Here is a 13,448-nt window from a genome sequence, read left to right on the forward strand (position 1 = left end):
TATAAATTATTATATTAAAGTTTAAAATTGTTCATAAAATAAAGAGGAAAATAACAATTTGAGTAGGAGATGGGATTTTGCCTAACTCTCAGTGAGTATAATTCCATGAGAAGGGAATTGTTTATTTGCTCCTCCCTATTTCAGTGACTTCCTCATAACTTGGAGACTGTAAGTATATGACAGTTCTTGCTGAGATTCTAATGCTTAAAGATAATTTTTTATTTGATTCAAATTTTACCTTAATTCAGATTTTAGAATTCCATCTTCAAGCCCAATGAACTGGACTTAAAATACATAAAATATTTAACAGCAAGATTTCCTTTTTTCTTAATACCCATCCAATTTTAAATGACTTACAAAAATAGGCTGCCACTTTTCAAAAAAATTATTTATTTGAGAGAGAGAGAGAGAGAGAGAGAGAGGACACAGAGCAGAGGGGTGAAGGGGAGGTAGAGAAAGTCACAGCAGACTTCCTTGCGAACATGGAGCCCAACCCCAGGCAAAATCAAGAGTTGGTTGCTTAACTGTGCCACCCAAGCATCCCTAGTCTGGCACTTTCTAATGGATGTTTTGGTCAAACTCCTTGAGGGCAGAAATAGTGTCTTGTCTACTCATTCTTGAATAACTCCATATAGCATAGTTCTTGGCACATAGTAGGTGCTTCACAAATATTTGTGGGGTAAATAAAATGCCAGTATGTCTCATTAACTTTGAATAAACGATGGCAGTTAAAGCATTCAAAATGGTCATGTCTACTTGCTTTATAAGAACATTTTCAGGTGGATGACAACACAATTAGTTTTGTTTCCAAAACCTGTGTCTTATCAGGTCCAAGCTGACCTAGTCATGGATGAAAAGAGCACAGAGAGACTAAGTTTTGAGGGAAATATAATAGAGGCTGATACTTCCAACAGTTTGATGGAAGAAATGGGTAAATATTGAGAACTGGAGCAACATGAAAGCATCTAATGCAATGGAACTCTTAACAGGACTCTTGAGAAAGGACAAAAGGTCTATCAGAAATAAATATGACTGGTGCTGTGGATAATGTCACTTGGATTGGTGGGCTGTGTAGCCACAGGGGTGAGAGTAGAGAAAATGAGATCTCCTCTCTCTATATATCCCAGTCTTTGGTCTAATAATAGGGCTGACAACAAGAAAATCTGCAAAGGAGAAAAAGAAGGTTATGTAAATATTAAATGGGAAGAAAATACTAATGATTGAAAAAGAGATGATGAAACTCTAAGAATGTAAAGTTAATGTAGGTTTGTAATATAGCTACTGAAAAATCAATGTGGTACAAATTTTCATGGGCGTGTGTATGCCTGTGAATTCAGGGAGATAGTATATATTAAGAAATATTAATATTAGTATTAGACACTTAGGGAGAGATTTCAAATGCAGTGGGAATGGGTGAATTGTAACCTGTGAATAAAATAGCATGCGCATCAGAAGTAAACAGAACAGGTGGTGCTAACAAGTTTTCTTAAATATTCATCCACTACTCCCCAGCGACCCTCTAGTACTACCCACTGCCACTGATATATTCTCTCAGAAATTCTACAATTCAAAGACAGACACTTAAACAGACTACAAGGAAGTGAACACGTATTCAAAACCTGGTGTTGTGATATCTTGGTTTACACCCAAACATGGGTAGGAAGTGACGTCTGAGGCAGGTGTCCATCCTTTCAGGGAAATGAAAGTCTGTGTGAAGCAGCTGTGATGGGTGAGTTTTTGAAGGAAAACAGTGTTCTCCAGTGTAAACCTACTTCTATAGGAAAAGTACTAGAGTAGGTTAGTATAATTAGCATTCTTAAGAGGGATACAATCTGAGCTGCGTTTAGGCCCATATATTTGAATATCTGTACAAAGCTATTGAAAAGAGTTTAGCATTTTATCTATCAATATTTCTGTGTCATTTATTGCAAGGTTTATTCAATATCATGCCTGCTCCAGTTTGATAAGCAGAGATTGTAGCAATGATCATGGCTTAGCCCAAGGCCCATAGCTAAGGCAAAAATGGTAACAGGTTTAGTAGCAACACTTTCCTGGAACATGGTACCAAGAAATAAGCAGACTCCAAACACTGATAAGGTTGTTATGGAGAATTGCATTCCGATCTTAAATCTATTTCTGCCAAGAAGGGTGGATTCAAATTCTGCAGGCTTCTTGGATTTTCACTTGGCACCTTTTTCTACTGAGATGTTCTGAAAGATGCCAGAAGACTGGCCCAGTAAACACTGAATTACTAAAATGCCATGAAGCTGTATGGGCTCTGCTTAAGATGTCACTACAAAGAGCATGAGCAACATTTTGTTGAAAATACACATTAATAGGAAAAGATTAATTGAAACACCACAATAAAAAGTTTCCAAGCATATCTTCTGCACGGCTGAATCTAATGATTCCATTTTTCTATTGCCCTTACTTCACTCTGCTTAGACTTTCTTTGAAAAATGTTTCCCATAATTTCTTCTTTTTAATTTTTCAACTTAAAAGCAAATGTCGTTTATTGCTGTTTTTAAATTTTTTTCACTTAAAAATAACATGTACTCCCTTAAATATTAGGAAAGTAAAAACATATACCCATAATTTTATCATGCAAGTCTTTTTTTCCGTATATTTTTCCTGCATTTTATTGACCGTACTTAAAGTAGAACTTTTATCCTGCTTTTGAAGTCATGATAAAATTGTTTTATATATTATTACATATTCTAAACAAGAATAATTGGATGCATAACATGTCAGCTGCTACAGTTTACATCACTAATTTGCTTTTGTTCAATATTTACTTCATCTTCAGTGTTTATTATCATTAATACTATGAAAAGCACAATTGTGAATAAAGTATTTTTCAAATATAGGATGATATCCTTAGGATATAGTCAATATTTCCATTTTGCCATTTAAAATGGTTGTGAAAAAAATTTAAAAAAATGGTAATGAAATATATGAGATTGTTTTTTTCAGTATCAGCATTGGTTATTATAACTAAAAAATATTTTTGCTAATATGATACATGAGAAATGATGTCTCATTAACATATTATTTTAATTTCTTGCCTATAATCAACCTTTTGCCTATAACATTTTGTTGCAAAGTTTTCCCATTTTGTTGTCTAGTTTTTAATTTTATTAGAGGTTTGGGCAGCCTGGGTGGCTCAGCAGTTTAGCACTGCTTCAGCCCAGGGTGTGATCCTGAAGACCCAGGATCGAGTCCCATGTCAGGCTCCCAGTGCATGGAGCCTGCTTCTCCCTCTGCCTGTGTCTCTGCCTCTCTCTCTCTCTGTGTCTCATGAATAAATAAATAAAATCTTAAAAAAATAATTTTATTAGTTTTCACATAAAAATTCAAAGTGGTAGCAATTAAACTTATTTGATATTTTGCTTTATATATTTTATATTTTTTTAATTTTTTTTTATGAGAGTCACAGAGAGAGAGAGAGAGAGAGGCAGAGACACAGGCAGAGGGAGAAGCAGGCTCCATGCACTGGGAGCCCGACGTGGGATTCAATTCCGGGTCTCCAGGATCGCACCCTGGGCCAAAGGCAGGCTCTAAACCACTGTGCCACCCAGGGATCCCTATATTTTTTATATTAATGTATATGTATTTCCTTTCTTAAAAAAGATTTTATTTATTTGACAGAGAGAGAAAGCACAAGCAGGGGGAACAGAAGAGGGAGAAACAGACTGCTGAGCAGGCAACCCTATGCGGGACTTGATCTCAGGACCCTGGGAGGATAACCTGAGCCTAAGGCTGACACTTAACCAACTGAGCCACCCAGGTGCCCCTACATATGTGTATTTCTAAGTTAAGAAATCCCTTATTTATGGAGTGCAAAATTTAAATTCAATTTAGGGGGGATATTGTAGAATTACTGAGTAATAATATATTCACCTGAATTTATTTTTAATCTCAAGATACCATGTACTATCCTAAAACTGTACTAAACTAGTATTCTCCATATAAGTAAATAATCACCTCAGCATCATTTCTTGAGTAATCTGATGCTTTCTTATTGCTTTTTGATGCTTCCCTTATCATCTGTTGAGTTCTTACAAATAATCAGGGCTGAGGACTGTGGCTATGCACCTACCTGCACAGGTAGCTGGTACAGCACACCACCCCAGCTTACACCTTACATTCCCCACTCTCTGAGTGTTTGCTCTGAGGCTGGATAAGTGCAGGTCACATTTCCAGGAGCATTCCTAGGGAGGCCCCAGCTTCTGACCTCTCTGAAGTTTACTCCTTTGGTGATTTATAAATGTGCCTATGATTTAAATAAACACTCATCTTCCTCCTCTCTGTCCTTCAGATACTCACTTGCCTCACAAACCACCAAATGACTTGAAAAGATAGAAAAACCGACGGTAAGAGCCCATTTCCAGAGCACTTGCTCTGAGCAGATCATGGAATGGACGAATTATGACCAGGATTTGAGAGTATTTCCTGCATTAATGGCTCCAGCACTGTGTGTGGGCAGGAGGGGAGATGCGAGAGAGATACAGGACAGAGTATCGCCTTGAACGGGGTCATCTGGATGTACCTGCCTGAAATCATGCACATGAGCAAGCCGCGGGACTGCAGTTCATACCGTGGAGACAAAGGAGAGGAAACCACAGCAAACTTGGGGAGGGGGCCTGGGGGTGGCAGAAAAGAACTTCCCACAGTTCTCCCTGAGTATCTTCCCTGGTTTTGCCCTTATCTGAATTATGGTGCTATTTTCTCCTGTATCTTACAAACTGGGCTACCGTGGTTAGGTTCCTCAACTTCTCTAAGTCTCGGTTCCTGCAGCTATAAAACAGTGTTAAAAATAGCAATTATCCTGGATGCCTGGGTGGCTCAGTGGCTGAGCGTCTGCCTCAGCCCAGGGCGTGATCCTGGGAACCCAGGATCGAGTCCCATGTCAGGCTGCCTGCATGGAGCCTGCTTCTCCCTCTGCCTCTGTCTCTGTGTCTCTCATGAATAAATAAATTAAACCTTAAAAAGTAGCAATGATCCCATGGAGGTTAGTTATTACAGAATGTATGACGAGTGCTCAGCACAGAGAATTGAACATGCTGTCAGTATAGGTTAGCTTCCTTCCTCACAGTCTGTGTCTTTCCCCTCCCAGACTTGTTCTGAAATCTTTTATTCAAAAAAACATTCAAAAAAAAAAAAAAAAAAAAAAAGAAGAAGTCTTTTATTCAGTTTGGCATTTCCTTTTGGTGAGTTTGGTGTTCCTTGTCTGTGTTGCCTCATCAGGACAGTTTAAAATTCTGAAGTAAACCCTGGGGGGCCTGGGACCTGGACTACACTTTGAAAAATCCCTCTTAATTTGGATGTCAGGACTTGAACAGGACTTGAACAGCCCTGATCATAAGATGATCACCTAAAGTCTGTAAGAGGTGAGGGATAGTCAAAGATCTGCATTATGTCTTCCCCATTATCACCCAAGGGACCACAAGCATGACAAGCACGACCGCCTTCTCTGGTGTTCAGGTGGCCATTTTCTCTGTGGGTTTTATCTGCTCCCTTCTGTGAAGAGATAAAAGCAGTCAGCTTGTGGAAGGCAGAGTTCCCATCTCACAATTTGAACTAAAATGTTTGCTGTGTTTCAAATCTGCAAGGCAAAGTGAAATTAGAGCAAGAACACTGAAACCAAACAAGATATTTTTCAGCTGCAATGATTAAAATAGTGGAAGCCATGACTACTTAACAGTGGTGGTGTCCTTAATCAGTTCAAAACACAATTAGATGCAAAAGGTCCAAAACTGCGCCCTGTGCTCATTTGGGGGCAGGTTGTAGCAAATTTGGTCCCAGTAGGATATCTCCCTCATTTGAGAAAAACCACAAGTCACTTTCTTTTTTTTTCTTTTCTTTTTTTTTTTTTTCACAAGTCACTTTAAATATAAGAGCCTAGACTAGAAATCTATTATACCTCTATCCCAAGATAGGAAGAAAATTTCCTCCATATCACATGTACAATGATGTAAATATTTCAATAGCATAGAATGCTTCAAGTTTAATGCATGCATCTCTTTAGAGCCAAAATAAATGGAATGAAGTTAAAAAAAAAAAAACCTTCTTTGATGTTTCACATTCTTTGATGATTTTGTAGCACCAGGCTGAAAATTTAGTCACCTTTGTTTCTTTTGTCTCAAAATTTGTGTTCCCTATTAAATCTGAAATTTTCCTATTAAACATTAGGTTTTGGGACACCTGGGTGGCTCAGTGGTTGAGTGTCTGCCTACTGCTCAGGGTGTGATCCTAGGATCCTGCATCGGGCTCCCTGCAGGGAACCTGCTTCTCCCTCTGCCTGTGTCTCTGCCCCTTTCTCCCTGTGTCTCATGAAAAAGTAAATAAAATCTTTAAAAAATAAAGTAAAATAAAATACAATAAACATTAGATTTCTTTCTCTTAAAGACTTTTTAAAAAAATTCAAATATTCCTGAAAGGTCAAAATTTCAATAATTATCAGATGTTTACTGCAGGGACTGATGTGCAAATGGAAGAGCTGTTGACTCAGGATCTCTGGAGGCAGGCTGGTGCTGGCTCAGTCACTAGTGTGTCTTCTTGAACAGGTCACCATATCTCTGATGCTTGTTTTTCTTACGATCTCAATAACTGCTTTTCTCTCGGATAATGATAATCATAACAATAACTAGCATTAATTGAGCACTTACTTTGTGGCAGGTACTGTACAAAGCCCTTTTCATGTATTTTCTAATTTAAACCTCACATAAACCATAGCAGGTAGGGCACCATGATTATCCTCATTTTACAGTTAAGGAAAATGAAGCCTCAGTGATTAATTTTTTTTTGTAAAGACTGGCAAAAGGTAAATTAGCAATTTACATCAGTTCTATGTGATGCTTATATTCTTTTTTTTTTTTTTTTTAAGATTTTATTTATTTGACAGAGAGAGTGAGAGTGAATGAGCTTGAGCACATGCAGGGGGAGCTACAGAAAGGGAGATGCAGGGCTCAATCCTAGGACCCTGGAATCATGACCTAAGCCAAAGGCAGACACTTAGCCAACTGGGCCACCCAGGAACCCTGATGCTTACATACTTAAAAACTTCTGCTAAATAGTTATGAGATCCTCTGAAATGATTGATAAATGCTATCCTGATATATAGATGGAAATAAAAAATTATATTTGGGAAAGAATCATTGTAAATTGAAGTAGGCAAGATTCAAAATATTCATGTATTTTTCTTTAAAATTTCCATTCTCCTTTGTTATCAGAAGTAGGCCATTCAATGGCAGGTAGTGTAAATATCTCTAAACGCTATGACCCTATCAAATAAGTTGGAAGAATATTTTAATTGGATGTTAATTTGGGAATTTCAGTGGAGGCATCAGATTACAATGAGACCAAGATGCAAATTTTAAAAGGAACTATCTGAAAACCAGGGCTATCATGTGTAAAAACCCTGCTCCCAGAACAAAGATATAAAACAGTTAAGCTGTTGGAGATAAGAGAGAATTCTGTAAAGATGAGGGCTTTGTAGTGAGTTGCTGCTGTGTTCTGAGTCCTGCTCCACCTCAGTTCGTGGGAGAGGACCCTGGTGTGGACCGGGAGAGGTAGTGATTGACTCTTACATCTAGTCGAGTGAGAGGAACTTCAAAGGCTCCCTTTGGGGAGCTTGGTGTTTGTCCTCAGTAGGAAAATAAAGTAGCCTGATGTCAGACTCCAGCTTTGGAAATAGAGAGGTTAAGGGTCAGGAGATGGGCCGGACAGCATTCTTGGCAGGAAAATCAGACTTGCTGCTGCTTTGAGATTGGCTTGCACTTCCAGGGCTTTCTCAATCTAACAGATTGTTTCTTGTGAACCACATCTTAAAAAGAAAGAAGGTTTGAGATTATTCTTAAATTCTTGTCTAACAGGTAACACTTTGACAGTGATCAGAATTAATATCAACTAGGGGCAGATGTTCCCTGGGGAAGAACACATCATCACATATATAGCATTCTGGCTGGAAATGCTTCATTTCATCTAATTCTGAAGAAATGCAAGACAAATCCAAATTGCGGAATATCCTCTAAATAAGTGGCCTGTATGGCCTGTATTCCTAAACATGTCAATGTCATTAAAGACAGAGGATGGCTGAGGGATTGGTACAGATCAAAAGAGACTAAAGAGATTGGACAACTAAATGTTACATGTGATCCTGAGTTGGATTCTGTGCCACAGGAACAAAGAAAGTGCTTTAAAGAACACTATTTGGACAATGGATACATTGGAATACGGGCAGTAGATTAAAGTTTTTGATCAATGTTATATTTTCTGAACTTGATCATTGTACTGTGGATATACAGTAGTCCCCCCTTATCCCTGGTTTTCATTTTTCCATGACGGTTTCAGTTACCCTCGATCAACTGTAGTTTAGAAGCAGAGTATCCTCCCGATGAATCATCAGAAAGTCAGTAGCCTAATGCTACGTCACAATGTCTATGTCATTCACCTCACTTCATCTCATCACATAGGCATTTTGTCATCTCACATCATCACGAGAAGAGAAAGAGTGCAGCTACAGTATGAGAAGATATTTTGAGAGAGAAGCATTCACATAAAATTCACATAAGAGTACAGCATATTGTTATTTATAATTGCTCTTTTATTATTAGTTATTGTTGTTAATCTCTTACTGTACCTAACTTATAAATTAAATTTCATCATAGGTATGTATGTATAGGCAAAAATATGTTTTGGTACTATCCGTGGTTTTAGGCATCCACTGGGGGGCTTGGAATGTGTCTCCTGAGGATAAGCGGGGACTACTATATAAGAGAATCTCATTTTAAAAATAATGAAGTATCAAGAGATAAAGAGCATGATGTAATCCACTCAAATAATTTTGAAAACAAGTTGTGTGTATGTGTGAGAATAGAGAAAGACAATGATGATCAGACATGGAAAGTTATAAAAATGCTGAATTTGGAGCAAAGTTATGTACTCTGTAACTTTTCTGTGTTTGTGATTATTTTAAAATTAAAATGAAAAAAAATGGAAATGAAAAACAAGTTATTTTCTCAGCAAGGCCTCCCACTAGCCAATGTTTGTTTTAACCTTGCCTCCTACAATCTGTGCTCACACATAGTTCTCCGTTCAGAAATGATAGTGCACCTCGCCCCAGACCTGCTAAATCAGAATCTCTGGGAATTGGGCCCAGGGATCTGTGTTTCAATTCTCCAGATGGGTCTTATATACACTAAAGTTTGAGAAGCATTGGTTTAGACTAGTCAGGAGCCATGCTTGGAATTGGGGTGTGGTGTTAATCCATTCTGTTGGATTTGGGGGAAAGGTGATGGCTATCAGGGATGTATCTAACTCTCAACAGTGGGTGAGGATAGATATGAGCTTTTCTTTTTATATTCTCCCCAATACCATCCACTGTTCTTCTAACATATAGTTAGAGACCTCAAGTACACAGCATTTTTTAGTCCAAATTTTCACATCAGGAAGTATAAATGACAAATGTATATTTAAGAGAAAACAAATCCATGGATTCTTCATAGGGAATATATATCAATTATAGTGGGGAGAGTTGTCCATTTTCTGCTGAGGTAGTGAGGAGTGCTAGAGCTTTTTCCTTGTCTCCATGGATAATGTTTTTTGTTTTTTGTTTTTTTCCATGGATGATGTTTTGGAGGGAACATGTAAAGAGTGGTAGCGCTCGTAAGACAAGGAGTCCTGGCCTTGAATCTCCTAATTGGAGGCAACTTGGTATGTCAGACTTGCTGATCTGTCTGAGAAGGGAAAGAGAATTGAAGAGAGATGGAAAGATTGATGGGATGAGGGGCCAGCGGAGTATTTTGTATGCCCACTCTGGCTCAGTAGGGATGTCTGAATCTAGAGTTGGCTATATAATTTTCAGGGCCCAGTGCAAATGAAAATGTGGGACCTCTTGTTCAAAAATGAGACTTTCAAAAAAAAAATGAGACTTTCAAGATGGTGCCAGCAAAATATCAAACCAAGAATGGGGCTCTTTTAAGCACTGGACAATGGGCTACAGTGCAGGTTGCACAACCATAAAACAGATCCTGCTTGCATCTCCCATTGTCAAAAGGAGAACATGCTTGCTAGAATTCCACTCAAGAGGAGGTCTGCCTGTGGAATATACTGTCAATGATGGAGTTATAGGGGTTTGGAAGAAGTCAGGCCAGGGGCAGCTCTCCCACTTCAAAAACTATGCCCAGAAATCCTTAAGAGCTGCTAAAAACGTCACCCATGGGCCCAATAGAGAGCTAACATTTGACACCTACCTGAATGCAACCAGTCAGGGTTGGCCAAACAGCAAGAGTCAAGATGACTGAATCACACGCTCAGTTCAGAAAGATGTTTGCCCATTTCCTCATGATCCTACTTCCCTATCTCAACATGGAAGTAGGTCAAATGTGAAGATGTATGGATAGGATTAAAAGAATAGCCCCATACTCCCTTCCTCATGGCTGCCTCATTAATCTAAGGAAGTTTGGAAGAGATGTGACCAACATTTTAAACTGACCTGGAATGGGGCCATGAGTGTATATTTAATAGCTGAAAATAACCAAATCCAAGGGCTGTCATTGAAATATCATTAAGGAACAGATATGTAGTTTTGATGTTGCAAGGCAGTGATTTAAAAACTCATATTTTATTTGTACTTCAGGAGGCAGACTGCTTAATAAGCCAGTTACGATTTTTAATTTATTTATTCATGAGAGACACAGAGAGAAAGAGGTAGAGACATAAGCCAAGAGAGAAGCAGGCTTCCTGCAGGATTCCTGATACGGTACTTGATCCCAGGACCCCAGGATCACAACCTGAGCCAGAGGCAGATGCTCAACCACTAAGCCACCCAGGTGCCCCTCAATAAGCCAGTTATATATTAAAATTATATTTATTGGGATTCCTGGGTGGCTCAGCAATTAAGCACCTGCCTTCGGCCCAGGGTGTGATCTTGGAGACCCTGTATCGGGTCCCGCATTGGGCTCCCTGCATGGAGCCTGCTTCTCCTTCTGCTGTGTCTCTGCCTCTCCCTCTCTCTGTGTGTCTCATGAATAAATAGATAAAATCTTTTTAAAAATTATATTTAGTGCAAGACAGGAAATGAGGAAATCTCTTCATGAATCAGTTGATGGATCACAGATTACAAACCCTTTCACTTCTAGTCTTGATCTGAGGATATCCAAGTCAACAGTGAATATAAACCACCCTGTAAATATCTCTGATGGAAGAATGTTTAACTGGACACTAATTTTTTCATATAATCAGTCTTTTGGGAGTAAACACTTCAAATATTATAATACTATTATAATACTATGCTATACTCTGTTACCTCTTTCTCTTTTTTTTTTTTTTTGAAGATTTTATTTATTTACTCAAGAGAGACACAGAGAGAGAGAGAGAGAGAGAGAGAGAGAGAGGCAGAGACAAAGGCAGAGGGAGAAGCAGGCTCCCTGCAGGGAGTCTGATGCGGGACTCTATCCTGGGTCTCCAGGATCAGGCCCTGGGGCGAAGGTGGCACTAAACCGCTGAGCCACCTGGGCTGCCCGTCCTCTTCCATAGATTTTTTTTAGGGCAATGATGACTGGGCTTTTGCTGAAGAGATTCATATTCTCAGCACAGGAGATTCTTTGAATGCCATTTGGTCGAATTGATGTTTGTCACATATACTGCTGTTCCTCTCAGAGGTAATAAAAATCCTTAAGCATTAAAAAATTCCACATCAGGGATGCCTGGTGGCTCAGTCGGTTAAGTGTCCAACTCTTGATTTCGGTTAAGGTCATGATCTGAGGGTCATGATATCAAGCCCTGAGTGGGGCTTCTTGCTCAGTGTGGAGTCTGCTTAAGATTATCTCCTTCTTTCTCGGTCTGCCTCCTGCCCCTTGCCCCCCCACCCCTGCTTCAAGTATGTGCTCTCTTTCTCTCTCAAAAAAAAATTCCCCATCATTTATTTCTTGTTACATTAATCTATCAGCTCTTTATTGAAGTCCTAAATGAGGACTGCTGGGGGATAAGGGATAAAACGTGAATTAGACACTGATCTCATTCTCAGAATGCTTTGGTATGGCTCAAGATGTATGGAAATAACAAGAAGGCAAGGTGGAAAGTATTGAGTGATACCTGAAAAGAGATGTGCCCTTTGACAGGGCAACTGGGTTCCTGTCCTGGGCTCTGAGTTTTAGAGGGCCCTGTTGTGGACCAAGGAGACATGACCACCAGCAGCCTGAGTTTCCTCCTACTTCTAGAATATGTTCTGGGTATCTGAGACCCAAGAATCCCACACATAGATGGTCCCTTACCCAACTTTCCCAAATGTAGACTGCACATCTGTTGTGTGGAGGGGTGGCCCAAGAAGTGGTCAAGGCTGATGTGTACAGGGATGTAGATAGGAAGAACTTGGAAATGTAGGCCAGTTTTCCCTATACTACCTGTAAAAGTTTATTAGCTTATTTCACAACTTTTAATATTCAGACTATATTACAAGGGTCCCCAATTACTCTTGTCCTGGAGACCCACAAATGTTAGGGGCAGGGTGGCCTGGCTATGGGAATTGATGAAGAGTGAGAACATGGCCTTGGCACTATCTGCAAAGCCTTACTGGGGAGGTGGAGCTTGAATAGGCAGAGGAGGGAGACGGGAAGGAGGAGGAGGAATTTCTGGCAGAGGGCGACATCACACTCAGAGACATGGAACTGAAAGAGCTAGCTTGTATGTGGGAAGTTGAACTTTCTGTGAGGACATCAGGAGTGGAAGAGTAGAAACCCAGGTTAGAAAAGGAAGAGACCGGATCATGGAACACCCAGAACACTGGGCCATGACGACGTGTCTTGTATTCTCAGCACAGGAGATCCAATGGACTGATGTTCACAATGTCTAGTAATCACTCTGGCAGGTTAGGGACTTTTTTTCTTTTTTTAAGATTTTATTTATTTATTCATGAGAGACATGAAGAGAGAGGCAGAGACAGAGGCAGAGGGAGAAGCAGGCTTCATGCACAGGGACCCTGATGTGGTACTTGATCCCTGGACTGCAGGATCACACTTGGCTGAAGGCAGACGCTCCACCGCTGGGCCACCCAGGCGTCCCAGGTTAGGGTCTTTGACCTTCCTTCTGTAGATAGTGGAGTGTCATTGTAAGTTTGAAAAGTTTTGATCAGATCAACTTTGTAAGGAGGGAGTGCTGGTTTGCCGTGAGGACGGTGGGCAGGGGAGACTGCAAGGGTGGGGATGGGGACCATGATGAGCAACAGTACAGAATGAGTAAGGATAGTGGGCAAGGTCGAAAGGAAATAAACATATCTGAGATAATAGAAGAGGAAGAAATAGATAAAGGAATAAAAATGACTCCAAAACTTGGTGCATGGATTCTTAAGAGGTTGGCAAAGCCGTTTGATGAAAAAGGTGGTTGCTGGAGGCACCTGGCTGGCTCAGTCAGTAGAGCATGCAATTCTTGATCTCAGGTGGTGAGTTGGA

The sequence above is a fragment of the Canis lupus genome, chromosome 25 (genome assembly GCF_048164855.1).
Source record: "Canis lupus baileyi chromosome 25, mCanLup2.hap1, whole genome shotgun sequence".
NCBI lineage: Eukaryota > Metazoa > Chordata > Mammalia > Carnivora > Canidae > Canis > Canis lupus.